General features: G+C 42.4%; 1 protein-coding gene across 14 annotated transcripts in view; it reads right to left on the bottom strand.

The window, feature by feature from the left end:
* PCDH15 (protocadherin related 15) overlaps nt 1-27589 on the bottom strand; it is a 599229-nt gene that overhangs the window by 302946 nt on the left and 268694 nt on the right. For all 14 annotated transcript variants that reach the window (XM_062580806.1, XM_062580810.1, XM_062580818.1 and 11 more), the window contains 2 exons: nt 24130-24177; nt 2274-2336 (listed from right to left, as the gene is read on the bottom strand). The gene's annotated coding sequence lies outside the window, so the exon portion shown is untranslated. The remainder of the gene's footprint in view (nt 1-2273; nt 2337-24129; nt 24178-27589) is intronic.

The following is a 27589-nucleotide window of genomic DNA, read 5'->3' as shown; positions in this document are numbered from 1 at the left end:
CCATATCCCTCATTTATAGCTAAGTTTCAAAAAGTGCCAGCTGATCCAGGTGCCCACTCAGGCGGCAAACGCTTGTGAGCAGAGCCCGCCCTGGTTCCCTGTGCCGTTACCCGTGCCACCATACAGCTGTGAAAGCTGCAAGAGTTCTCTCCTCCAGGGAATATAATTTAGGAACAAATTCACTTTGGGGTGGAAACGCGCAGCGCCGAGATACAGCTCAACCAGAGCTTAAGCTGCAGTGCCGCGGGCGGCGTCCCAGCTGCCCTTTGCGGGAGCTGCCCGAAACGCCCCAGGAGGCGCTGGGCCTGCGTCGGGCCCCTGCACATCAAAGTAATCAGGATGCTGCAACATCACGAAAGCAGGCAGCCAGACAGGGGAGAGCGATCGCCCCGGAGGACGACGGGCTGTCGGTCCCGCTTCGTGTTTCCTCAAGGTGAGGAGGCTGCCTCGGAGGCGGCCCCGGCTCGCCAGGAGCAGAGGGAGGCACCGCAGCTGGCGCCAGGTGACCCAGAGCCCAGCCGGGAGACACGAGGCCGTAAGGAAACGGGGCCTCGCTCCTTCCGCTACCGGAGCGCCATCGAAAGGTCCAGCCGCGTTTCTGCAGTTCGGCTATAAAGTCGATCTTGCCTCCGGAAAGCATCTTTAACTCGACCATATTAACAAGCGATAAACAGACAAACATCTGACGCGCTGATAACTCTATGCCATAAATCTCACCTGTACTAAAACAGGCAGGATTTTAGAGAGAAAAGTCACACAGTTGGTTTTGCGCTCAAACTGACATTTACATTGCCACTACATTAACACTCACAGAGTAAATGCTTTTTCCCCTCCCTGGTGAGTGTGGGAAGCAGCATCTAGCTCCAGGAGCACCTATGGAACTATTTTAAAACGTGTTGCACAAGCTAGTGCATAGCAGCACCAGCCACTCATTCCCACAGTCATATCTTCCCTTCTTCTGATTTCATTTGCAAGACCTCTAGAGGGCACTGAATAAAAGAAAACAAAGTAAAGAAACAGATATAAATGTTAAATAGAGTTTAAAAACGGGGATCTCCTCTATTTATTTTTTCATATTGAAAACCTTTGAGGTAATCGTATAGATTAATGCAATGGGATTTTTCTTACCCCAAATCCCACGCTTTCTTGCGGACCCTTTTTGTTAGAAATACGAAATGCATTACCAGACCTCTCCTCCCTCCCCCAGCAGAAACCACTTTCTTGCATATCTGCTAAAATATGCTGCAGGTCATCTTATTTCCAAGGCGCTCACAGGCAAACAAAAGCCCCCCACGCCAGCAGAAAGTCCCACTAAGCTAAGAAGAAAGGAAAATACAGTTGAGTAAAGTTGACCTTTCTACCAATACATGATGGCATTATATGAATGTGGAAGTTAATGTCAAAACAGACGGGAACCGTTGCAGAAACCAGCCACTCAGACAATCCCTTTTTTGATTTTTTATGCATTTACTGAACATGGGATCAGGCATACTGCTAGTAACTTCATTACACATTTGATCAAGACATATGCAACTAACCCATTACCAATGGAATATGCAAAATCCAGGATAAGACTTGTATTAGGCCCAGCTCCCGAACAGGCAGAAGATAAAATACATTACAGTAGATACAGCATACTTTGTTTTATCTTGTGTCATAAGAATGTCAATCAATAGGGCATAAGCCCGTTATGTAAAATTTCAGCTATGGTTTAGTAACTTTTTATGGCTTTCTAAACCCCGTGCAACTCTGAAATTGGCTATGCGATTACCAGGGCACAGCTGTCCTCACTTTAGCTTAATGCCCTGTTTATCTCTGGAGTGCAGAGTAGATCTGTAAGTGTAACTAAAACATTAAGAACTGAATACAACTAAGTAATGCACGAAAATTTCTCTGTTCAACTTGATGTCAGGGCACCAAGTGCACCTGAGGGCACCAAGAGACCTCTCGATGGCCCTGACCAGCCTCCCCTGGAGCCTCCCCTGCTCAGGGACTCTGCTCAGCTCAGCCCAGGGCCGTGAGCCCCTGCCCTGAGCGCCGTTGTAAGCACACACGCAGCAGAGCCCCTGCCCTGCCACGTGCCCCTTGGTCTGGGCTCCTTTTTTTTTTCTTAACCTTGTTTGCAAATCCTTACCTTTTCCTGCCCCTGCAATCGTGCGTGCGTAAGCCCCTTTCCATCAGTTTTTCCTAGTATATGAATTTCCTTATATTTTAAGCAGCTAGACAACCAACAGCTGCTTTTGTGACTCATACGTTCGAAGATACAGACTTACATGAACTTCTGAGGCTTTCTTCATACTCCAGTAGAGCTTGCCGCAATGCCACGAAGCGTCACCCTACAGGAATGGAAAATCGGGAAGACGTTATTCTTGCTCATGCAGAACACAACTGTATGATTTTTTGATTCATTCCCTACTGTCCTGTTCTGAATGCCATCCCCGCTGGGTCTGTTTACATATACTCCCTCACCTTCTTTTCAGGCTACAGACAAGGTGTGCCAGCCTGTTCACTTAATTTCATTTGTGTGATGGGAGAAAAAAAGAGTATTGGCAGCCCAGAGCTTAAGCTCAGAAAAAGCGCACAAGGGGCAAAAGATAGAGACTCTGCAAGAAGACTTTCATCACGGACTTCTCATCAGACAGGCCCTGCAAAACCCAAACTCTCAACCTCGGATCACATCAATTTTTGAAGATCAGTGCTTTTTGTCTTCCTAATCTTCTAAAAATGTCAGATATGAAAAGCAGCAGCAACTTAGGCTATTTTCTCTTGTCACAGAACTTTCTTGCATATAATAAGTTCAGGTGTCATTATCTGATGCATATAATCAAGATGCTTTTTCAGAAATGTCATTAATTTAGTGATATAAAACAGACAATAAAAGAAAAATATGCACTGGAGGAGCACCACACGAGGGAAACAACTGTTTTGGTTGATTATGTTACTTTCCAAAATTTCAGGTATTCAGGTCAAGGATCTGCTTAAAAAGCAGAGAAAATTGGATTCCACCATTTTAGTTTCAAAACCATCTAAATTATGTTTTTCCTCAAGCTTCCTAGTAATAAAACCTGCAGACCTGCACACATCCTCAAAAGCAGAGGATATGCGTAAGCCCCGTTAGCAACTGTCTGGGAAAAAATTTGAGGCCTAAAGCTGAATGTCAGTTTAAGGTAATTGAAAAAGTGGCTAGGAAATAATACATTTGTGCAACCCTAGAGCAGAAATTAAGTGTATCACAACTAAAGCAATAAAACAGTCACGCGTAAGTGTAACTTCTCAAATCAAGTGCTTTGAGACATACCCTTATTGATTATTTTAACTGATGATCCTCTAGAAGGGATTCTGCAACTTACCGATGGCACTATTAGAAAGTGCCAAGCATCAGGCTGAATGGGAGAAGTTTGGCAACATTTTCACCATCAAAAATGATCATCATGGGCCACAATGAGAAGCACACAGTTAAGTTTATAAAGATGGACCATTGTAGCTACTCGGACCCAGAAGGAACTGTTGTTCCTGTAGTTTACGTCAAGTAGAGTACAAAAAACCCCCAAACTGCCAGCAACAAAACCGCAGCAGTGCTCTGCTTCAGTGTATCAATCCCTACAGCCCAAGAACAGAATCTCTGAACTTTGCTTGGATTCTCATCTCATCTGATACATAACAAATATAAACAACTTGCACACAAACAGCTATCATTCGCCAGCACATATCACGTATGTGATGAGTATGATACACATTTGCAATTATAGATGGCATACAGTGTTACATAGATTATTTAGGTTTTTTTCCCCTTTTTTCCCTCTCAAGTACAAGGCTCTGGCCAGGAAGGCCATGCTGCCCAGGAGCAGGAAGGGGGAATTTAATGGATTGCCTAAACATTCAGAGCACTATTTCTGTTCTTTAAAGAGTCGCAAGAACCTTTCTCCAAGGAGAAAGTCACTTTTGGTGACTGCGCTCTACTTGGAGACTTCTTTCTGTTCAAGGAAATGGGTAAGTCAGAGTACAAAAGGGTCGAAAAGACCCCAGGCAGATCACAAGCACTACTACAGCTTCCTCAGTCAGTAAAGCCGTCTACAGCTGAACCCACCTGCAGAACGACGTGGCGTACACACTCACTCATAATTAAGGAGTGTACCTCAGGTGTTTTGAGGATGAAAGTGCTGCTAGTTCAGGACCTTTCAGCAGCTGCATTTTGCTCTTGAAAGCTACAATAGGTTGCATGGCACTCTTCACAGGAGTGGAATTACACTTCCATCCTGCAGGAGGTTGCTCCTGTTTTACTAGGCAGCCTTTATACTCACTTCTCAGTTGCAGGTAGGTGTTCTTCAAAAAGATTAAATCGAAGTCCATCTTTCAAACAGCTTGAGAAATTCTTCCCTCCCACCCACAAAGAATAAAAAAAAAGGGATGAGAAGCCAAATTCCCCATTTAAGCCGGAAGACCAACGCAGTCCTGGTTAATGAATCATGATCAGGTTTCCCCACTGCAGACATAGTCGGTATCAAACGCAATCTAAATCACATATGGGTTGAGTTCTTAAAACAAGCGCAGCGCTGTGAGTGAGATGAAAGAGGAGATCTAAACTTGAAATCAGGAAGAGGTGCCGGGGTAGCACCCAGCAATGAAGACGCAGGGTTACTGCAAAAAGCAAGAGCAGAGGGAAGTATTAGAGGGGCAATTAAAGAGTGCTTCTGCTGGTGCATAATCTAAATTACCTCCTTGCTTACAAAAACCTTTTGCTACTACCTCCCTTGGGCTTTCAGGCTGCTGCAAGGTGTCTAGGTGGTATCAAAGCGCCCCCTGCAAGCACACTGAAGGAAGCAGCCCTAAAAGCAGCAGAGAGAACTGCCCGACTGTCCTCCTTTCCCAGTGGAAACCAGCTATGTAATTGGATGCAAACTAAGAGAAGCTGAAATCTTTAAAGAAATGTTCTGCTTTGGGGTTGCTCCTCTGAGAATAATCCAAGTGCTGGGCTGAAATTCATGCCGGAATTAATGTTACAAAGACTTTCATTGCAACAAAACAAGTAAATATAAAAGGCCATGTCTCAAACAAAGACGTAATTCTGCACAAGAACACAAACAGACTAAATTATGGCTCATTACAAAACATTATTACTGTAAGTGCTTCCAGCTGAAAGCACTGGGAGCTCACAAGTTTTGCTTCATCTGCCTTCCACCTCTCAGCCATTCTTATTAGACTATTTATCTTGTGAATGCAGAATTTGGAAAGAGAAGAAGGGAAAAGGTCTGTTAGCAAGAGTGAATATATAAGCAGCTATACATCTGCATAGAAATAAGTATCGAAAATCTTTCATATCATTCAAAATAAAAACGTTCATACAATTCAAGATTAAAGTATTTAACCCAAAACTTTCCCAAAACAATCCCAAATCTATTGTCCATTTTCCTCTCATTCATTAGCAAGCTCTTTTAGAAACTCCTGGCTAGAGGACCGCAGCTATGCTCACTAAAAATAAAAAATTCTGGAAAATATGACCCAATTTTATAGTAAGAGGGTAAAGCATAATTCGCTCCCTACTACCAGTGCTACTGTCTTAAAAGTTTAATTAGAGCGAGCTGAATGTCTGTCTTCAAACACTATGGTTTATGGCCAAAAGCAAAAACCTGGTACACTATCCTTCAAAATTCTGCAGGCCACTGCATACTACTGAGCAACTTGGTGATGGCTCCTACGTCATCACTGGGATAAAGCAGTAAGAATATCTGAACTTATCTACGTTTTGGCCTACTGGCCTCCCTTTGTCAGTCCACCTTCCACTTCAGCCGTTCTTCTGGGCAGCATCGGCCTGGAAGCATCTCTGCCACTCAGATACTCTTCCACTTCTTATGCTCAGTGCTAGTTTGGATACCTTAAGATAAATGCAAGGTCAGAACTTCTGTTCAATGAGCTCAAAGCAGAGGAACCACCAGGTTGCCAGGGACTTCAAGAGGTCACCACGAGCACTTCCTCTCCTGAGACACAACCATCCCATAGATGTCTGCCTAACATCTCCAGAGAGACCCTTAACTTGGGCTGTTTTGCAATGGTCCCCAGCAACCTGTTTGTCACCCCAACTGTTGATCCCTCCCTACATTGACGCCTTGTGAGACCATTTCTTGTTGCAGTTTACACCCATGAATTCCACACTATCCATTTTGGACAAGAAGAATGATTTCTCCTCGCCTTTGAAACAGTTTTCCAATCCCCACTCTTGTTTTCTTCACAATAACTAATCTCACTTTGACTTGCTTCTAGACCTCTGGCTGTTTTTACTGCTCTCTTTTGACTCCCTCCCAGCTGGCTCAGGGCTTTCTTGAAATGCTCTGCCTACATGAGGATGCGGTCTCCAGCTAAGCTCCTACTGCCTCTGCATAAAGAAGAACAATCACGTTGTACTTCTTGCAGGTTATGCTTGGTACATATATCAGATGCCTGTGTTTGCTTTTATATTTGGCCCCCCATCACACTGGCACTGTTGATTCATATTCAACTTTTTTCCTTCAGTAACCCCTCGTTTCTCTTCCAGCATAATTCTTACCTGCACTTCAACTTGCATTCCTCTAAGGGTAGGGTTTTTACTGAACAACACGCACCTCAACCATTCTCGCAATTAGTAGACATAGTTTCTGAAGGAGAAAGTGGAATAGAAAGCACCTCTCTCTCTCATCACAAGTGCTACAAATATACAGAACCGGCATTGTTACAGTCAGCCCTACTTTGTTTTTGGAAAAGTTTTCTCATATCAATCCCAGAAGAGAAGCAAGGTAACACGATCGCTGCCTGACTGTAGATTTCCCCTGGCCCTGGCTACACACACACACTGCCCTTGGACAGAAATGATTTCCTCTCCCCAAACCAGCACCTGGCATGGCCCAATGCCTTTCCTAAGCTACTCAGGCTTTAACAAGGCAGAGAGGCATTAAAGCACTGCTGCTCAAGGAGATGGGCTTTTTAGAATGAGCTTCTATCCTTCCCCTGTTTTTCTTCAACAAGGGAAGAGGGAATAATTAAAATAAAACATTATTGTAAAGCAACAGAAAGGAAGAGAACAGATCTGGCACCCAATTTAAGGCATTTCACATTTTTAAAATACATGAATTGAAATCAGTCACATTCAGCTTTCTGTTCTTATTTTGTCCTAAGTTAGATATTGTTTCTGCACCAGAAACCACGTGGGAGAGCCTGTGGGCCAGATGGTAAGCAGAGAAGAACAAGCATGAAGTACTGCATGTAGGAACAAGAAGTCAAACGTACAGCTACAGTACGAGGACTAGCTTGCTAAGCACTCTACAGAAAGACTGGGGTGGTGGCGGGAGACTACCTTGGATCACAACTAAATACTGCAACGTGATCCACAAACAGCTGGGAAGAATACCATTGACACAGCAGGGGAGGAAAGTCTGGCTTGGCTCAGGACTGGTGTCTCCCAGCTAGACAGCCTGTCCACTTTGGACACTGCACTTCCGTACACAGGCCAAGGGGAGCATGGAGTAACAAGAACAGGAAGAACGTTGAGATTTCTAAAATACAATCTGTAAGTAAAGCCTGCAAGAATAGCAAGTAAAGATGAAATGACAACCATCACATTCATTAAAATGTGCTATAAAGAATTACTTGTAAGGGAGTTCAGTGCTACTAGCACAATATCCAGGATGTCAACCTTCTAAATACAGGAGAACCTGCAAGCATGTTAAGCAAGTAAAGATGAATTTATCTATCAGAATTACCAAAAACCACAGCCTATCTACAGTGTGCTATAAAACTCTAATACCCACTTCAAATGAAATACTCATTTCTGTCAAAATCACAGAATGGTGAGGTTGGAAGGGACCTCTGGAGATCACCTAGTCCAACCCTCAGTGAGCCCACACGGGGACTGAACTCACGATCTTGGCATTAGCAGCACCATGCTCTACCCAACTGAGCTAAACCTGCCCCCTAATCAAGATGAATACACAGAACAACTTTCCTGTTCCATCCATTCCTGCTCTATCTATCCAAGCAGGTATCCTGTATAGATAAACTCATTTTAGCTCCTAGTTACGGTCTGATTTTTTTTTTATTGGTCCAACAGAGCTCGGTTGCCACTTCCCCTGCCTTTACAAGAGAAAGTCAACTCCTAGGGGCCTTTCTTGGCCCAAGACATGTAGATAACCATGCACCTGGCTCTCAAACCTCTCCTAAGAAGGGGGACCTTCACCTGAAACAAACTGGCTGAGGGCAAGAAAGCCCAACCCTGCTGTTGCAGCTTTCTAGATAAGCCTGTGACGCCTACAAAAATATGCATAAATCTGTGAAGAAAGAAGCAGGAAATATAAATTGAACTCAAACTGGAATTATGATTAGCACAGTTCTGCTACGTAGCTTTAACTCAATATGTACAGTACTCCTTGATTTAGGTGAAATGAAGATATAGGTATACAGATACATATAAAATATATACACACACATAAACATACACCAGTAAAAACACAAGAGTAAACTAACACATTTTTAACTCTATTTCAAGCAAGCTAATTTCCTCCCTTTTTCAACAGTCTTCATGTAAACTTTGGCTTATTTGGTGCTCTCAGCGGTCCTGCTGAAGCTGATGGCAGACGAGTAAGGGAGAACCAGGAACCTGGCAGAGTGGCAGGAAGCCAGCAGGGGCATTGGGATGATGGCAGCCACGTTGCTGGCCCTAAAATATAGTTAGGAAAAAACACGCAAGAGCCTGATGTGTGAGATAATCTTTATGCATTTGAGTTTGGGTCGTGTCTTATTGAGCAGTAGTGAGATTCTGCTTTTCTTTATCCCAAGTGTGTAAGAAAACTGATGAATATAATTGATGCAGATTTTAATGCTTTGTTCAGCTATATTTGTAAAATTACTGTCTATCATAAAAATCAGTGTTATGTATCACAGCCTTCCAATAAGGCTAGCACAAATATGGAAAACAGCGTTTTCTAACTGCTTTTTGTCTTCAATGGCAACGATACCTTTACTTTTTAAAAAAGTTATTTTGTGCAAGAAACGCCTCTTTAACAGAGTCTTTCATAGGCCTATACTAATATCTTTTACCATTTCAAAAGCTTCTCGGAAATCTGAAAGGGAAAAGAAAGGGCGGGGGGAACAGGGATATGCTGCATGAGATGTTAAATCAAGAATGGACATATTCGGTGCAGCTCCGCACCGGAATGCTCGCTAACGTGTGCCTACTTAGAAAGGACCTGATGTTGGGGCCTGCATCATCATGGGGATTTTTATTCTCGTGTAAATTGCTTGTAATGACTTCCTTCCCTTTAAAGCTCGGCCTCCCAAGGCTAACAGCCTAGCTGAATCCTAGTTCCAGGCCTACTGGAATACATGCAGCATAGCTTTAGAAGCTGTGGACAGCAGCAAGCAGTTACACGTTTTAAATTGGTGTTTTAAGTTCTTTGGTACCATTTTTTTATTGACAATAATTTAGAAGGTGAGGACACTTGTACAACCGTTAGATGCAGAAAGCCTTGAGAGATGATCTGAAATCATGAGTGCAGTTTTTGTTCACAGACAGTAACACTGAATGTTTTCATAGCCTGAGTAGTTTTTGAGCTAATGTCAATGCAGAAGAAAGCGGAACTTGTAGAGTGGAGCCCCTCCATGGCTTTATATTCAGGGAATATTATATTAATATTCAGAGAATATTATACTACCAGTATATATTTTTATTATATATATACATACACATACTATATATACATATATATATATATATATATACACGCACACATTATTATACTAGCTAGAAACCTCTAGCTCTGTTAACTTAGTTTCATATTGCTACTGATTGATGTCTGATAGATCCATAACACAGCTGTAAGAAGGAACTTGACGATCTATTTAGTATAGATCCACAGGGAAACAATAAAATACATTTTTTTAAAAAAAGAAAATTTAGCATTGCTATAATTATTAGTCTTTTTCTTCCCTTCTGTGTTATCTGCCTGTATATGAATCTTCCTAGTTTCGAGGTCATTCCATAAACACATTATCTATTTAGCAAATGAGAATCGTCTACTTACCATTCTGTGAATGCTAAATTTGCTTCTCTCCTGTTTTACACCTTGTGCCATTACTCACACCAGGGCAAAGCGAGCAAACGCTCTGACGCGCATTCATCGCCTCCCAGGAACAGCCTCTCCTCCCAGCAAGGCTCCCACACCTCACCGCGAGGTCTGTTTCAAATCCCCTTCGTTCTCACGACTTTCACAGCTGAGTTTCCCAGTAAGTCACTCACCTCGAGCCCTCAATTCCTGATTTTTCTCTTGAATACTCAGCAACCTCTGCTTCCCTGCAGCTAGAGCAACCCAGCAGACACTCACCAAGCTGGAAGGCGCAGGGGGGAGCAGAACAACCTCCCCCTTCTCTTCTCAGCTGCTCCCAGGCCATAGACATTTATAGCCCTGCCCCTGTTAGTCAATGCTTAAAATATTTCCATTGCTGCATTTTACCCTCTAGTTATATTCATTTATTTATTTATTCAAAGGCAGAAGATAAGCTATTTTTTACTTGGATATACTGAAAGACTGCCAGCAGACTTTAATGTCCTTTGAGAGGTGTTGCTTTGATCCTGAAAGTCACTGTAAACTACCAAAAAGGAGAGTGGAAATTATAACTTCCTAAAATCAATTGCATACTCCTAGCATGTTTGAACTCCAAACTCTCCATATAGCTGACACTAAAATTCAAATTTAAAGCTTTTCTCAGATGTTCAAAATCTTTTTTCTTCAAATTTTTCCTTACAGGAAAAACAAGTAGTAGTATATGGAAATTATCACCAGGAGAACAATTCCTGATGCAATGCATCTCACACATTTGCAGCTCAAAGGATATCTGTACTCTCAGATTCACCTCTGGATGCTGGCTGGACCACAATAAGGATGCACTATTGAAAGTGCTCCGATTAGGAAGCCTCATGCCACAATCTGATCACTGAAGGTTGATCTGAGCTTAGAACTTGAAGGCAATGTAGTCCCGCGTACACCAGCTTATTCTTGCAAAATGTATGTTGGTAGAGCAGAACTGTTTCTACGCAGAAAACACGGAGGCAGCAGCTCCAGGGGTCTCAATACAGTTTACCTAGCAAAAGCTAAATTAAGACACATTTTTATCTGATTTCCCCCCCAAAATTCAGCTGCTAAAGCAGGTCTTTGATAGCTGCTTTCCTCTAATCTCTATGTAATTCTTTGAGCTTTACTTGCTTTTAAAGGGCTACACGTTAGTCCAGCCTCCATGCAGCACAGGAGAGTAAGATACTCACTCCACAGCACTGTCTCTGTACCCAGAATGTAAGTGGTTTCCCCAGATCACTAAGTGCTGGAAGGACGGAGGTGGAGAACGCGGGCACGCACTGCCCCTATACACCAGCGTGGAATGCGGGGCGGTGGTGGGGAGGGGCGACTGCTCACACTTTAAGGTAATTAATGGCTGCTCATACTGAGGACTGCTTAAATAAAACGGGGGGAGGGAACAAGTGCTTAAGGCAGCAAATCTTAGAACCACAGTGAAGTAATTAGGTATATTTTACTTGCTTTGACGCAAACTTTCCCACCAAAAGTTGCACGAAAATGTCTGCTTTAAAATCAGTCTTCCCTTCAATTTTTGATGAGATGTCTTTATCATAACACACACGGCAACCTCACATCAGGGTGTGGGGACAGTACGGATACGGACCCTCATTTTCTTCCCATTTCCTAAGCCATATTGTTGAAGACTCTGGAAAATCAGAGAAAAAAATCAGAGATAGAGTGGTATGGGACCCCAAAACTGCCCCATGACCCTGAAGAACCAGTGAGATCCCAAGAAAGGACCTTCGGCTTGAAGATGCAGCAGCGAGGACAGGAACGACTCATTCGGTGGAAGCTCCGCCTGACCGTGAGGGGGAATTTCTTCACTGTGAGACTGGAACAGGTTGCCCAGAGAGGTTGTGGAGCCTCCTTCTCTGGAGATATTTAAGGCCCGCCTAGATGCAACCCTGGCTAACATGCTCTAGGTGACCCTGCTTGAGCATGGGGGGTTGGACTAGATGATCTCCAGAGGTCCCTTCCAACCTAACTGATTCTATGATTCTATTACCTGATCAAGAAATGAATTCCTGCTCTCCTGAACTCGGCATTTGACTTCGCTGTCATGTCAAGTGCACGGCATTTATTAAAAGCCAGTGGGCTGTTTCACTGTGCTGACTTGCAGGTCTCAGACTGAAGGATATGATTTTGGCTTTGCCTTGATATTTAGGATAAAGGCTTGCCAATCATTTTAAAGTAGATGAATCTATTATTCTATTTATTTAGTAAAAAGTTTTGAGATGGAGGTGTGGGGACAGAGACCGGATATATAAAAGCAGAGGATGTCCCAGGAAGACCTATCACATATCTAGCAGACGTACTAAGTTTCTTCTTTTCTGTCATTAAAAGCTGTTCGAAGACAATGGTCTATAAAGAAGGGACAAGTTCCAGTGAAAGTTCAGGGCTACCTTTGGAATTAATTTGGGGTGCGATCTCCTCAACACCTGCCCTTATGGAAAGATCTACAAGGTGGCTTTGCCACCAGAGCCTGGAGTCACTCACTGTGTGAAGAGACAGGACCCAGGACACAGCATTTCTGGTACCAAAAGGGCTGTACACGTTTCGAGCGCATGTAATGCTAACAACAAAATATTTTGTCAGAGCTCTATCCATGTAAGTATTAAACTTCTGCCAAATAGTCCAATGAAGGCAAACTCTGGTTGAAAAAATAAGGTTTGCAGCGACCATAAAAAACTCAGAAGCAGTGAATTTTATATGGTAAGTATGACTTTGCTCAGTGACATTTAATGAAATACCCCCTGTGAGTGTCAGAAGCATGGGATAAGCTGGGAAGCCTCTAAATAAGTGTTATCTGCCCAGAATAGCAGTAGTGGGCACAGCAATTTGTCCAGTAATACCAAAATGAGATCCGATAATGGCAAGATGAGGAGTAAGACAGTACCCAGCTTGTTCAGCAGGGTCATACTGCCACAAAACGTGAATCTTGTGAGATGAATCCAGGTCAGAAGTGTCGCTCCCTGAAGGCATTTTAAGTCTTGGTGCTGAAGGCTCTCATGTGACTGTGAAGCTTTAAGTGTCATTCTTATGCATGCACATTTTCAATAGTGATGGCTATGCAAGTGCTGTTGGAGGTCTCAGTACAAAGGATGGATCTGTTCCTCAGGGACCCAGCAGTGTCAGGAAGGTCAGGATCTTGCATTTCTCTCCTCATCTCCATGTCATGCCAGACACTGAAACTTTCCTCTAGGGCTTCTGCTGCGTCTGCCTGCACAGAAGAACACAGAGCTCCTCACAAATCTCTCTCTCCTCTGGATCCGCTGCTGCCACACTGCTTTGTTAAAAATACCATTAAATTGAAGCCATGATCAGTGTGTGCCAGAGCACTCAGCAAGCCTGGTTATGCCAGTAATAAAATTCTAAAGATTGGTGGAAGATTGGAAACAGGCTAAACTAGGAACAGGGAGGGCAGGCAGCTGGCTTGCTGCTGCGGCTGGCACAGGGAACCGCTTACCCTTCCGGCTGTCAGAAGAAGGTGTGAAAGACACAAGGTCTTCAAAGGACAGTACCAATAAAGAAAAAAAAATACCTTCATTTTTCTCAATTTTATGTATCAAATACTGGCACATCTTCATTAGAATTCATCATGACTCATGTTCAAAGAGCTATTTCTAACCTCTAAAACACTATCAGTGTAGATAGTTGGTTGCAAAGATGTTTTAAATCATAGTTGGCAAACTCACTGATAGACATTTTTTCTCTTATTAAATAGAGCAGATTTTTCAATGTTTTAACAACCTCTTTCTTTTCACACCTCCACACTGCTACTTAATAGCACCCATCATTTAAATTATGCATTAATGATGAATTTATGTGGTATATTATCTATCACTTAAACAGAAAATAGGTAGACTGTGCTATCATGATTGGTGAGATGACAGTATTTTCCTTCCACGATGATTTACATCCAAATAAGCAACTTATCAACCTTGCAAATGTCAGCCTGCATTGAGGCAAGAAGCTGTGAGGATCTTAAGTAGACACTCTCCTTGGGACTGAAAGGTCAATGTTTGTGTTATTTATTTTTCCTGTGGAAATATTTTACTTTATGAAGGACTTTCTAACTGTCCATGAAAACAAACATTCAAGAATGCAATAAGAGAAGTCAGTGCCCCAGACTAAATCGAATAAAAATAATCAAAAGAATTATTTTGTTAAAATATATCAATCTATAAACAGGAAACAGGCTTAATAACACAATAATATCAAAATGAAAGGAGGAGTGCCTACTTATTCAGGCAGCCAGCAGCTCAGGCAGGAAGGCCAAATTTGATTACGCACTCCACTCAGAAAAGTCAAAACTTCAAAATCCACTAAGGCAGATCCTAACTTCTACGTAGGAATTATCTTATTGGTATCTAGTTTGCACTAACTTTAAATATCCTTAAAAACACACTTTCCTTAATCCTTCTCTGTCTCACTTCTCTGCTTGGAAGCCCCCAATAATTACTGTCCTGTCTCATACAGATATCTTATAAATACAAGACATTACGGTAGAGGCAACCATAAAAGCAGAGGTTGAGGCTAACCGACTGCAGCAGCTACCTAGCAGAACTGGCAGGAATGGTCCGGGTTACGTGGAAGGGCCTTACATCTCTTTAGGCTCCGAACAGAATCTGAGCGATGCTGATGGGATGCTACCCAAAGCGTGAGACTTGCACTTCGACTATTCAAACTAGACCTCCAGTTCTTAACTGAATACAGCTGTAGATGAGATTAGCTCCAAATAACAATCCCATTTATGTGACCAAAAGCATTGGTTTGTAGCGTAACTACTGGTGTGCAGGAGTGTGGAACTTTTCAGTACGATATGGGGTCTACCAGCAAACTCATGGTATCATGTAAAAGAATATATACGGGCTGGCTCCCATTGTGTTGCTATTTGATCAACAATGTAACCAGCATTTTGCTCCTTAGAGCATAGTTTTAGTAAAGAAAACACGGCAGATGCTGTGGAAATGAGTAAATTTGTGGCTGGAGATGTCAAGGTCCCTGGCTATTTGGAGAGACAAAAACCAACAGTAAGATGACAGCACTTCAAGAACACACCACTTCCGCTGTGCAAGAAGAGCTGCCTTGAATGAAGGGCCAGTAGCAATCCAGCTACTAATGCCAACTTAACAAAACATTCCTAGTTACCTCCTGAGCACTAAAGCCTCTGTCGCGGGAGCAAAGGACAGTCTTGCCCTTCAGCTTTCTCGGGCTTACCAGCCTGGCTAACATTATTGAAACGGATGGATGGTATAAAGGCAGACCTGGACATACTGCCCTACTCATGCAAGCAAGCTGTGTTGCCTAGGATTTGCCATGACTAACAGGGCAATTGTGATGATGAGCATCATATTAAAAACAACTCCCCCCCCCAAAAAAAAACTAGCAGTGCGATAAGCACTCCTAGTCTGAACTTTGTTTGCTAAAGGAATAGTATTATCTTAACAAGAATGTTAAAGTTTTGGGGAGAACCTTACAGCACAGGATACGCTATTATCACCCAAACAAATCGTCAGGAACCAGAAATCAAGAGGAGAGGCTCTTTTATGAAATCAAATTAGTCTAATTATGCATGGTATTTCTATTCACAGTAATATGGAAACCTTTTTAAAACATTTCCTTCAAACTAACTCACTAGATACCAAGCTTTACAAACAAGCTGCATGTTTTCTAAAATAATTTCTTCATTTCACACTGGTTTTCAGCTGGTATACTGACATCCTTGTTTGCATACAGAAACAAGTCAACCTTTGAAAAATCCGTATGGAAATGCTAAGTCTGCTCTCTGTTAATTAATATGAATGCTTTGGTTTATGATATACTTTTGCCAGCAACTTCCCTCTTATGTCAAAAACCTATCAGAGTGTTAACCAGTATACACTTATTTAATAACAAGGGTTTTTAAATTAGTTTCTCTAATTTCAGTACTTTACCCTTGGAATAATATGTGAGAGCTGAAAAGTAACAAATATAGACATCTTCTCAGTAACACAGAACTGCAGAGCTGTGGAGCAAGAAGCAAACTAGGTATTAAGGGAATGGAGAGTAGTACAGAAATATCACAGTGCTATTACATAAATCACTTTTATGCCCTCCTGCTGCAACACTGCTCAGGGTAACTGGAAAGATTTTGATCAAGGAAGGACTCCTTTATGAAGGTAGCCTTTCTGACCATGTCTAGGTGGAGAGGCGAGAGAAGTCACCAAGTTATACTGTGATTAGCGTTGAAGGTTTTGTCAAGCCTCACCACCTGGCTACATCTGAAGAATCTGGTAGGGCCTAAGTTCTCACATGCTCAAAAAAGCAAAGTTCTGGACCCACCACAGCATTACTGGGCCTCCAAAGGCCACAGGGACTGCTGTAGGGCTACCGCTTCCACAGTGAAACACAAGACCTAGGGTTCAGGTTGAATTCAGTCCAGACAAGGAAAAGAAATTAGGTTTACTACTGAACCCCAAAGTTGCTTCTGGGTTAGGGTTAAGCTGATTAATTAAGCTGGGGTTATCAGGTTTTGCTAATGGAGAACGTTACTACCTTGAGTATGAGCTGAAGAATTCACGTTGTTACAGGACTAGATTTTCAGCTAGTGGTGGCAGTAGAGATGTCCCTGGCCCAAGATAAAGAGACTGTTTTTCTGCTATTGAAATAGTCTATAATTTCACCATAAAAACCATTATCTTTTTTTGTGTGTGTGCAAAAATATTACATAAAACTGAGAATTTGCATTAATGTCCAAAAAAGTTGCATCACATTGAAAAAATGTCATATTTGCTGGGGAAAAACACAATTATTTTTTGTGCTCACAAAGGCTTCCAGTCCTTGGTGTCCAATGCTAAATTGTTTCACTTCATAAAACAGAACAGCAGAAACAATTTTGATACACTAAGCTTCTGCTAATGAGTTTACAGTTTTCTATCTCATAATCAGCCCAATTAAATCAACTCTAGTCGCTAGTGTGTGCCTGCTTTCTAAGGGAAAACTGAAGCGGTTGCTGCCTTGATACTAATATTCTCCTGAGCTTCGGTGTTTGCTTCTCAGAATCCTCCAAACTATTTGATACGTGTGACTTCCCTCGGCAAAGCACTCACCCTGTTTTCCGTGGCCGACGCCGTTATCTGTGAGTGAGCGGCCTGTTGTTCGGGCCACACTTGGAAGGAGACGGTTCTGTCTTTGCTCATATTCCTCAGCCCAAGAAACTTGGTAAGAAACATGTCATGGCTGAAAGTAGTGGGCAGCCAGGCTAGCGTTGCATGTGCCTGGTGTGCTTGGCACTAAGCTGATAACAGAATGTACAAAACCCTTCTTAAAAAGTGCATCTTCAGGATGATTCTGTGCTATTCCCTCGCTGCGGCTGCTTCTGGATGACTCTTTTTACTTTTACCCTTATCACTTCACATAAGCCCTCATACATGCAAATGTTCTCTCACATCCTCTCTCTCTCCCTCTTCTGTATTTATCTGCAAAATTAGCTGAAGGTTTCATCTAGGATGAAACATCCCCAAATTAGTTCATGCTGCAGTACCTGAGAAGAATACAGCGTCTCTCCGAAAAAAGAACTCTGCAAATTAAAGTCTGTACTCTTCACTGGAGTCCTAATGTAACTTTTGCAAGCACCCAGGAGGCTGGCTGGCTCTAATTCCTTGTCTGCAAACTGCATTGCAAAGCCACTCCATCAGCTGCAAATTGCTCATAATGCAGCAGCATGTTTGTTTTCTGGTTTCAACAATCACAAACATATTATGCATTCCCTGCATTATTTATATCCGTTACTCATAAGCTGATTTTTATTTATTTATTTAAAGTTTCCATCTGTAGGTTCTGGCTACATTTCAAACTCTCCCCCTTCAATCACATACTAATGGATATCCGTTCTTCCATAACATCTGTCCTTTAGGGTCCTATCATGATATGCAAGCTAAATGTGCCAGGACATTAGCAGTTCATCCATCTCTCACAATTTTTCATCTTATCACGTGCACATGTTCTGATTTTTTTTAAATCCCCCAAATCAACTCATAATACTAGAGCTTCTTTCCATCAAAAACAGAAGAAATTAGTTTTTAGCCCTCACAACTTTCCAGTTCTGATAAAAACGTAACACTATTTGCACTGACAGATCACAGGAGAGAAAAATATTTTCTAGTCTTTTAAATCTCATAAAGAAAACAAGCCTACGAAAATATGTTTGTTCACATGACTAGGGCTTTCATATTCATAACTGCTTTTTAATTTACCTTTCCATTCTTTCACCTGACACTCCTACTCTTGATCCCCACAAAATTATTTAATCATACTCAAAATGCTTTAAAATGGCGCAATAAAATATACTTTTAGACTTCTAGCATCTATGCTGCCAACGGCTCCAAATGGTGTAGATCCTAACGTATCTAACATTACCTGAATTCAGCCTCAGTCCCGCTTTACCAAAACGTCATGAGCCACCTTCCTGTTGGAAGGATTCCTCCACCTGGGGGAAGATTTCGGCAGATCGTGGCTGAGCGATGGTACCCAGCTCTACCTTCTGCAGCTTGCAAGTCAGCGTAAAAACGGCAACAGGAGTTCCCGCAAAACCAAGCCCGAAGACTGGCAGCCCAAAGCCGAAACGCACACTACTATGTACTTAGCACTGCTGTACTCCGTATTAGGCAAAAGCAAGCACAGTTATGGCTCAAGCGTCTCTTACGCTCCACTTGCTTTCAAGTTCTGTAGTTTAACAGTAGCTACAGAGACACTGTCATCTGTACACCACGCATGAATACACACACGGAACTGCCTGAATTATTCTCTTGTCCTTATTAAGGTGGCATCAGCTTCACTGCTGGCGTTACAGTTCAGCTTCTGCATTGCCATCTCATGTAGCATGTGCCCGGGAGCTCCACAACCAGTTGTGTGCTTCCCGAGTTCGCAGGAGTGAAAGCACAGTGGCAAGAGATTTTATCCTCTGAGAGAAGACAACTCTTCAGATACTTTCAGATTAATGCTAAGCACGTAGGCTGCGAATCCAGCTAGTGAATTCAGCGGGTGCACCAGAGCAGAGGCCTGCAAAGGACCAGTTGGGTCACCAATCCCCACTAACAACAAACAACCACATAGGAAATGCTAAGAGCCAAGTGGCCTGAAGAAGGTCACAGTCTGCCCTCCCCATTTACTGTGTGTCATATAGTACCAGCTTTTTAAAAACCACACACCTTTTAGCAAATTATTATCATTAGTAGATGAATTCCAAAGTCTCAAAAACTACAGTATGTGACAGGAAAAGTGGAGGAGGTAAGGAGATGCTTGACTGACTCCCTGGTAGTCTGAGGTGGCTGAGTATTTGTTACTTGAAAACACCAGAAGATCCTAGGAGAACAGTCAAACATGGGAGGAAGGGAAAGACTTCCCAGGCATAAAGTAAGCATCACGGTAAAAAAGGTCCTCCTGGACTCCTGCACAGCCAGGGGACATCAGCAAATGGAGCACCCAGCTGCTGGTGAATCCAAGCTGTAAGTGAGACCTGCAGGTGAACTCCCATCCAGAAAAGCAATTCCTCCCATAAACTTTACCCTGCAAAAGCAAAGTGCTATTCTGTCCCAGCTAACTGTTTGGAAAACTGTTCTAGATTTCCATTCATCTACTCTGTTACATGTCTTCTGCTTTCCAGTCCAAATGTACTCAAGACAGTTACGTTCACATGATTTTTAATCACCCTCACTCATATTTGCCCCTGAATGAATTTTTACATACCTTCATTTTGTTAGAAAAGCACGTCGATCTAAATCAGTCCTGTAATACTGTGGAATAAAGACACCCCATCCCTTTGCTCAGCCTTTCCCACAGCTCTTCAAGTTCAAATGCCTTTTTTTCTGATGGCAGGTGCCTTGTGCTGCTGTGCGAGCACCTCCCTGCTCCCACTTGCCAATGCAGCCTGAAGTCACTTTCAGCCTTTTTTATTTATTTTTTTTAATAGTTACATCACTGGTGGCTCTTCGGTCCTCTCTTCTGCAACTTGTGTATCAGCGTATGAGCAGCACTTCAAACAAAGCTCTGTCAAGCCGCTCACTGCCTCCGGGATGGCAGCAGACCTCCAGGGAAGAACAGAGCTATCACAGAGTGGTGTTTCCCAGAACTCTATCCCAGCTTTCAAGCACTTGCAGCTCAGTTCCCTCCTGAGTAAAAAGTAAAGCCTTCAGACTTACCAGGCCCTGTTACATTTTGCTTTCATAAATGTATCTCGTTGCTGCTTGCCCCTATGCAAAAAAAAAATAGCTCTGTCCCCATGCCGCAGCTTGGAAATGGCAATGAGCAGTGCCTGGTGCAAAGAGCCCTCCCGTGTATGAGTCCTGCACCCGCCGCCCTCTAATATTATTTGACACCTCCTTCCTTTTGCATTGGAAATAAAATTGATCAGTGTGTCCCTAGTCACTCTTGGCAGTTCTCAGACTGTCTTTTTTCCACATCAATAAATGCTACGTTGTTTAACTGTTCCTTGGAAGAAATCTGCTCATCGCTTTCCACACTACTCAGGCTATAGTAAGAAATAGAGGCTTATAAAGCAGCAGGGTGACATTTTCAGGGTATTTTGGCTCCTCTCCTGATATACTATTTGCCTTTTTCACTGCTACTGAGCATAAAGTTAACATTTTCATAGAAATATCTTTTTAGTTTTCCATCTACATTTATGTCCAACATTTTATTAGGGCACTGAAGGGCAATGGTCAGCTCAGCATCCATTACCGTATCTGTGGGATATTTTTCCTCCCCATATGCTTTGCTTTCCGTTCATCTACATTGAATCCCCCCTGCCGTTGCCTTACTCAGGCGCTTAGTTTTGCAAAACTCCTCTATTGTTTCTCACAGTCAGCACTCATCTTTACTGCTCTGAATAACAGCATCATCAGCAAACTCTGTCATCTTTTCCAGATCATTTATCAGTTGAATATCACAGGTTCAAGCACAGATTCTTTTGAGACACCGCCAGTGTTGCCCTCTCACTCTGCAAATTGATCAGTTATTCCTGCCCTCTGTTTCTTGTCTTCTGGCCAGGTATTTATTCATGTGAAGAGTTTTCCTTTCATCTGGGGAAAGCATAGATTCTTAAGTGCATGATAATAAAGTACAGTTTTCTCATCCTTTCCCTTTAAACTCTAATTCCTGTTCATCTCTCACTGGAAAGGGCCTATTACTAGGCTCGTCTCCCCTTTCATCAGCCTGGTATCATTTTGGCATGAAAGCAGGGTGGCTAATTTGGAGGTGGGATCGCTCTAAGATGTCCCTCTCCTCTGCAATTTTAGGGTCATTCAGCTGGAGGCAGGATTGTTCAGAGATGACCCTGAAGGCAGTGTGCCAGTGAACCTTTCCGTGTTCCTCCAAGAAACTTCACCCTTGAGGACACAGAGCTTATCCACATAGTCAGCACACATCTCTACCAGCGGTGTGTGAGGCAAGCACTCAACGTACAGGAGACCCAACACAATAATCTGGACCCGCACACATACCCTGGGCTGGCTTTATCTGCAATTCTTCCATAAATCAGGGCTCGCAGGCTTTTGAATTTGCTTCCCGTTGTATTGGGTTGCTCTGACCTCTCCTGAACGTGTGTCCTGCTACAGTCCTCCCATCTGCAGCCAGAATCGTTAAAATCTGAACAGCTAACAGCTTCCTAGGTCTCTCCTGGCTGCTTTAAGGTTCTTGCTCTGCTTCCAGTTTTGTATTTGTGGCTGCTCTTCCACTACAGTTACATCCATGCTAGATGAGGGTTGTTGCCTTGAAGACACGTGACTGCTCACCTAGTGCCTGCGATCTGCACTGGTTCGTCTCCTAGTTTTTGGGGCTGTCTGCAGGTTATCACAAGGGAGGGGGCAGATGGGTAGGATATGTGAAGGTCAGGTCCTCAGCTGCCAACGAAGCTACTTCTCGTAGCCTTGCAACCTCCTGCTTGAACATCATGGGGCAAGGTCAGGATTCGTACCTGCAGCCCCTTCAAGCTTTACAGCATCAGGTTTGGAACCTGATATTCTAAATCCAAGGCTTTATTTCATTATAATTTAGAAAATTTAAGTATCTAGGCTCTAATTATTTATATTAAAATTGCCATTCTTTAGTAACCAGGTCTTAAAGACAACTATCTAGATTATAAAAGCCTTTTTTTTTCCTGTTTAGCTATGTGCTGCAACCAAACACATTTTTCACAAAAAAAGCTAAACTTGCATATACTGAGTATCTTGCTTGTAGTAAAATATACTGTTATTAGTCCCTAAGGGAATGACAGTCTACTTATTAACATTAAATTTTATTCTGTCTTCATTACACTAATCCACAAAGTCATAATAATTCTGTCTTCCATGGTACTACAGTAGCTTAAAAAAAAATGGTATGAAGACCTTGTACCAAGGATACTGAAGGAAATACTGAACAGGACTGGTCACAAGACCCATCCCTAATGAATACTTCTACTAACTCCTGCAGTCTGGTAACTTGCCTCTCAGCACATCCCGTCATAGTCCCCTCTTTACCCAGCTCCTTATCTGCCTAAGCCAGCTTCTTATAATTCCTGTATTAATCTATACCATCTCCGCTTTAAATAATACATTCCTCTCAGAACGGCACTTGAATGCTTCCTTTAAATCTAGATAGCTTAAGCCCATCACATAACTGTAGTCCAACATGTTCTCAGCAGAAAGAAACATTAAGTTGGTCTGACAAAATCTACAGATGAAACTTCTCTGCATTTTCTCAGTTATGATAATGCTCTCGATTACTCTTTGTTCAAAATCTGTCCTAAGACATTACACAGCATTAAAACAACCTAACCTACGTGTTCTTTTCAGAATTTCCTTGTTGCGCCTTTTGCATGCATGTTTATATCCGCCAGTCAGAGGGCATTATCCCTCTTCTGAAATATCTATTAAGAATTTTGCAGCTCCAGGACTTGGGGTGGTCAGAGGCAAAATCAAAAAGTAATGTATTCAGTTCCTACAAAGGAAGTAACTAACAAAAATGAGAGTTTGCCTATCCTTACTCTTTCTCAAATAAATTACACAGCCGCAACGATTCTGTTTGTTGGATGCAACAACTTAACTGGTCATTCGGTATTTCAGCATGCTTTTACAGTTTACTACTTCAATGGCAATATCAAACCGATAGTGAAGCATTTAGAAGTGGAACAGGAATACTGCCAAGCTAAATACACTGGCAAGAATTAGCTGAAGTCATTTTAGGAAAACAATGTTCAATGCTGTTCAGTAGCTTTTTAATTTGATGGCACTGCTGTGCTACTTTGTTCATTCGTGTTTATTTTCCATGGGAAAGCAAATGTTCTTTTCACTGAAGCTTACAGTGCCACCAAAGTTCAGTACAACTTGTCAGGGAAAAGGAACCTGAAATAACTCCACATTCTCCTATCTGGCTACTCTTCATCTGAAATTGCAGCTAGAAATTTGCAAGTGAGAACATGCCTTGAAGAGAGATAGCTCGGGTCACGATACACAGTTCCAGCAAAAACAACCATCTTTTCCCTGCGGTATAGCAGTGTTGCTGAGCCGATTTCCATCTTGTGATTCAAATCAACAATTAAATTCGCAGTGCTATGAAGCATGCAGCAGACATCATTCCAAAAGCCTCCCCTGGATAGATTTTCGAGCATTGCCCCACAACATTTTCTGAGTTAATCTTTAAAGGACACGACCTTCAGGCACAAGTATTATTCTCAACATATAACTCTGTACATACATCTTAAGATATTCTTACTAACACTAAAAACAGAGAACTAAAAGATACGGATTACCTATAGAATAGATTTAATAGAGACAAGACAGACATCTTTACCCCGCTAATGCTAGTGCTCAACCTGAGAAGAGGGGAGTGAAAGGAAAAAATTAACTAGCTTTCACAAGAGGCAGCGGACCAAGTGGTAAATGAATAAATAAATCAGCCAGTCCAGATGTGAACTGAACTTCAAGGAATGCAGGTTATTAAATGGCTTATTAGAGAGCATATTTTGGAGAACGTTTTTGCCAAAGGCATGCCCAGACTAAAAGGGAAGTTACGGTACCTTAATCGTACTTCTCAGCCATGGCTGATGAGATCATAGGTTGATTACCTGGAAAACAGGAAACTGAAGGTTAATAATATTGTTCCTATTTCGATCACTAATTAAGAACAGTGTCTAATATCATATGATTATAAGCCTTCCAAACAATTAAAGCAGAATACATACTTCTGATATTTGTTATTTTATTTCGCATAGAGGCAGCTTCAAATTAGAAAAACAACAAGAAAAGAATGCCTGAGGTTTTCATTAAATTAGTTTATATATTTTCAAGTCTGTCCACACAGAAGCTAAGCAAAAATTCACAACGACCTTCATTCTTCTAGAAAATCTACCATAAAATATATCTATCAGGCATTTATCTGTTATTTTTTTCTACTGCTAGATACAGTCTCTGCCCTTTCCCAATCTAAAACATTTCCCAGTAAAATCTCCTACTAGAGTTTCAGAGTTCTTCGCTATGTATGCGGGAAGGGGCACATTACCTGAGCTGTTCTGTTCAGTGAGTACTTCCCTGGGGTGGAGGATATAACTGATGGGGAGGAGAGTATTTTGGGGGCCGTTCCTCCAGTCTCAGGTGAGACTGGGCCGAAGGGAAATTTGGTCTGTCCAGAAAAGTGTAAGAGATTAAAGAAGCATTTGGGCCTCAAAGCACGGACTCTCACAGCTGAGGTTTCTTCTTTTCCCACCACTCCAAGGCAGAATGTTCAAGGACCTCTAGGAAGGGTTGCCTTTTGGTGGGCAGTGGGCAGAGACTCTCCAGTGTGAGACCCGGGACACGGGGTCCTCCTGGTTTTGTGCTGGTTTGGGCAGTGCAGGCAGGCAGTCGTCACTGGGCCTGCCTGTTTTTCCCCCGAGCAATGCCAATGGGCAAACTGGGTAGATGAATAGGCCTCAGTAGATCTGTAGACCCTCTCTTGCCTCAGGTTGTCCTGAGCCTCTTGAACCAGGCTTCTGCAACTGTGCATGCTTACTAGCTAGTAGCATATTGCTACCTATTTTGAGGAACAAAAGTTTTTGGACAGCACATTGAGTCATGTAGAAAATGTGACTGTTAGCCATTTTTGGTAGAATTAAACCTAAATTGAGTCTGCAGCTCTGAATGTTTCCATACTCCAAGGGTATACACAGGCTGAAAAAGTAATCTGAAGCCAAAAATTGTACAAGGTCTTATTTTCAGACTAGGCATGCAGAACATGTCGAACCCAAACTTACTTCAGACAATTCCAAACCCGTCAGGCTCACCACGCGTGCTGCAAAACTGCCTTTTGCAGCTCGAGCTGAGTTCTGCTCGCTGTACACAACAGGAATCTCCAGAGAGGAGACTGACTCATGGCATCTGAACAGGATCTTTATTTGGGGGAGGTTGTAAATAGTTACTGGTTGGCTTTAAAAACGAGTTGTAAAGTTACTGGGCTCATTTCACCTCCCTTATTCTGCAAAACGCAGATCTTTCCTGAGAGAGCATTTGTCAGCATTATCGTTGGACAATTTCACACGAAGCAAAGATGTTTTGCAGGCTGCAGACTTCTCTTTTACTCCAGTGCTTGTTATCTAAGTAACAGTACTCAGTTGTCTGGAACACACTAAGAGCTATGGCTCTTCCACACACCAATAAAACAGCAAAACTCATTCTAAAGGCTATTAATTGACAGCACAGAAGCTATTCACCGTTGAGTGTATTTTAGTCAGTCCTCCATGCTCCTGAAGCAGAAATCAGGCACATTGAGGGATACACGGTTTGCTTTGCATTAACTGAAACTGCTGTTTTGTTCTGAAGTGGAATAAGCACATGGCAGGTTGGGCTGTCAGATTTACACAACAACCCAAGGCTTTTATGGTTGATGGAAGTTTGCGAAGATGCATTTGAAAACATGTTATGCTGACTTCACACAAAGTACCACCTGAGGGGAAATAGAATGGTATTTGATTAACCTTCAAAATACGTATTTCAATAAATACTGGTAAGCTATGTTAAGAAGGAACCTTATGAGTTTGGAAATACACAGCCTTTTTTCTCAGAACAGGTCAGCTTGACCAAATCCTTTCTCTCACCATACACACACAAAAACAGAACCTCAACCAGCGTATCAGGACAAAAATAAGTGTATCGGGACAAAAATAAACAACATGCAGTTAATTTCTGAGGCCGCAGAACTAACAGCAAATGGCTGCTTGTACGCCCGAAAAAATCAGACAATTTGACATTTTTTTTCATGAAAAAAACCAGCTTTCAGTAGATAAATGTATTTACTGCAGAGAGAATTCATACTCTGTCATATAAATGGATTTAGTATATAATAATGGGGAGGGGAGGATAAGTTGTTCCTCCAGTGTGTGCACTGGTCTGTAGCAAATACAGGCACATCTCATCACTGTCAAAGCTGCTGCTAACTTGATATTCTACCAGGATAATTATGTATTTCACCCACCAAAATCTACAGCATTAAGTCTCCAATTAGTCCCAGAGACTGTCCAATCTTCCATGCCTGTAGCTGAGGCAGAGGAACAGAACGAACTGTATTGCCATGGGAACGATGTTTACTACTTGCTTTACTAAGAGATTAATGCCTATTGTTGGTAATCTTATGATAAATGATCATCACTTTGCATTTTTGTAATGAAGACGCATCATTCTGCGTGTTGCTCACACACTATAGAACGCTCTTCCTCGCAATCATCAACGGCTTTTAGTTATGCATATTAGTTTCCAAAAAATAATCTGTTCAGATTGTGAATGCTTTGGATTTTAATATTAAAAAAAAAAAAAAAGACACTCCATCTCTGCATTTTCCACTGCGCTAGAGGATAACGCCACAGCTCCAGACTGTGGCTGTTAGATCAGTGAGTGATCTGGTGCAAGGGCAGTGCATCAGAAGATGAAAGCAGGCAGCACTGCACCCATTTCATCTCTATGTAATTTGGGTTTTACTTTGGGCTTTATAACCCTGCCATACGTGTGGTTCAAAGCTGCCTGAAGGACCAGTTATTCATTTGGACTCTCATATTGCCCCCGGACTGAAGCTTCTAGTTTAGTTTCCTCTGAAGGGAACCTAACTTACAAGGGCCAAGACACATTCATATGCCCCAAAATGTGGTGAGCAGGAATAGCTGGAAGACTCACTTGCAAACCACACCACTCCTCCAAACAAATTATTACCTGTTTTCAGTCCCAGGGGAAACCAGTCCCAGGGGAACCCAGAGAAAGCACGGAGAAAAGAACTCTAGCATGGCAGAGTAAAATGAGACTGCGCCTTTAGAGATTTTCTCTGTTTGGAGGCATCACGGATCACCTGAAGTCATCCTTCACCGGCGAGAGCTGGGGATCCTTCAGATAAGCAGTAAACAGCCTTCCAGCCCAGATGCCAAATTCACTACTGTAGACTGTACGTTTGGCTGTTCACATGCTCTGCTATCCTCTCGGCGACGGAAGAGTCAACGGAAGACCTTACGAAACGCTGCT

Source organism: Rhea pennata, chromosome 7 (genome assembly GCF_028389875.1).
Source record: "Rhea pennata isolate bPtePen1 chromosome 7, bPtePen1.pri, whole genome shotgun sequence".
Classification (NCBI taxonomy): Eukaryota; Metazoa; Chordata; class Aves; order Rheiformes; family Rheidae; genus Rhea; species Rhea pennata.
This window is presented reverse-complemented; position numbering and strand designations above follow the sequence as displayed.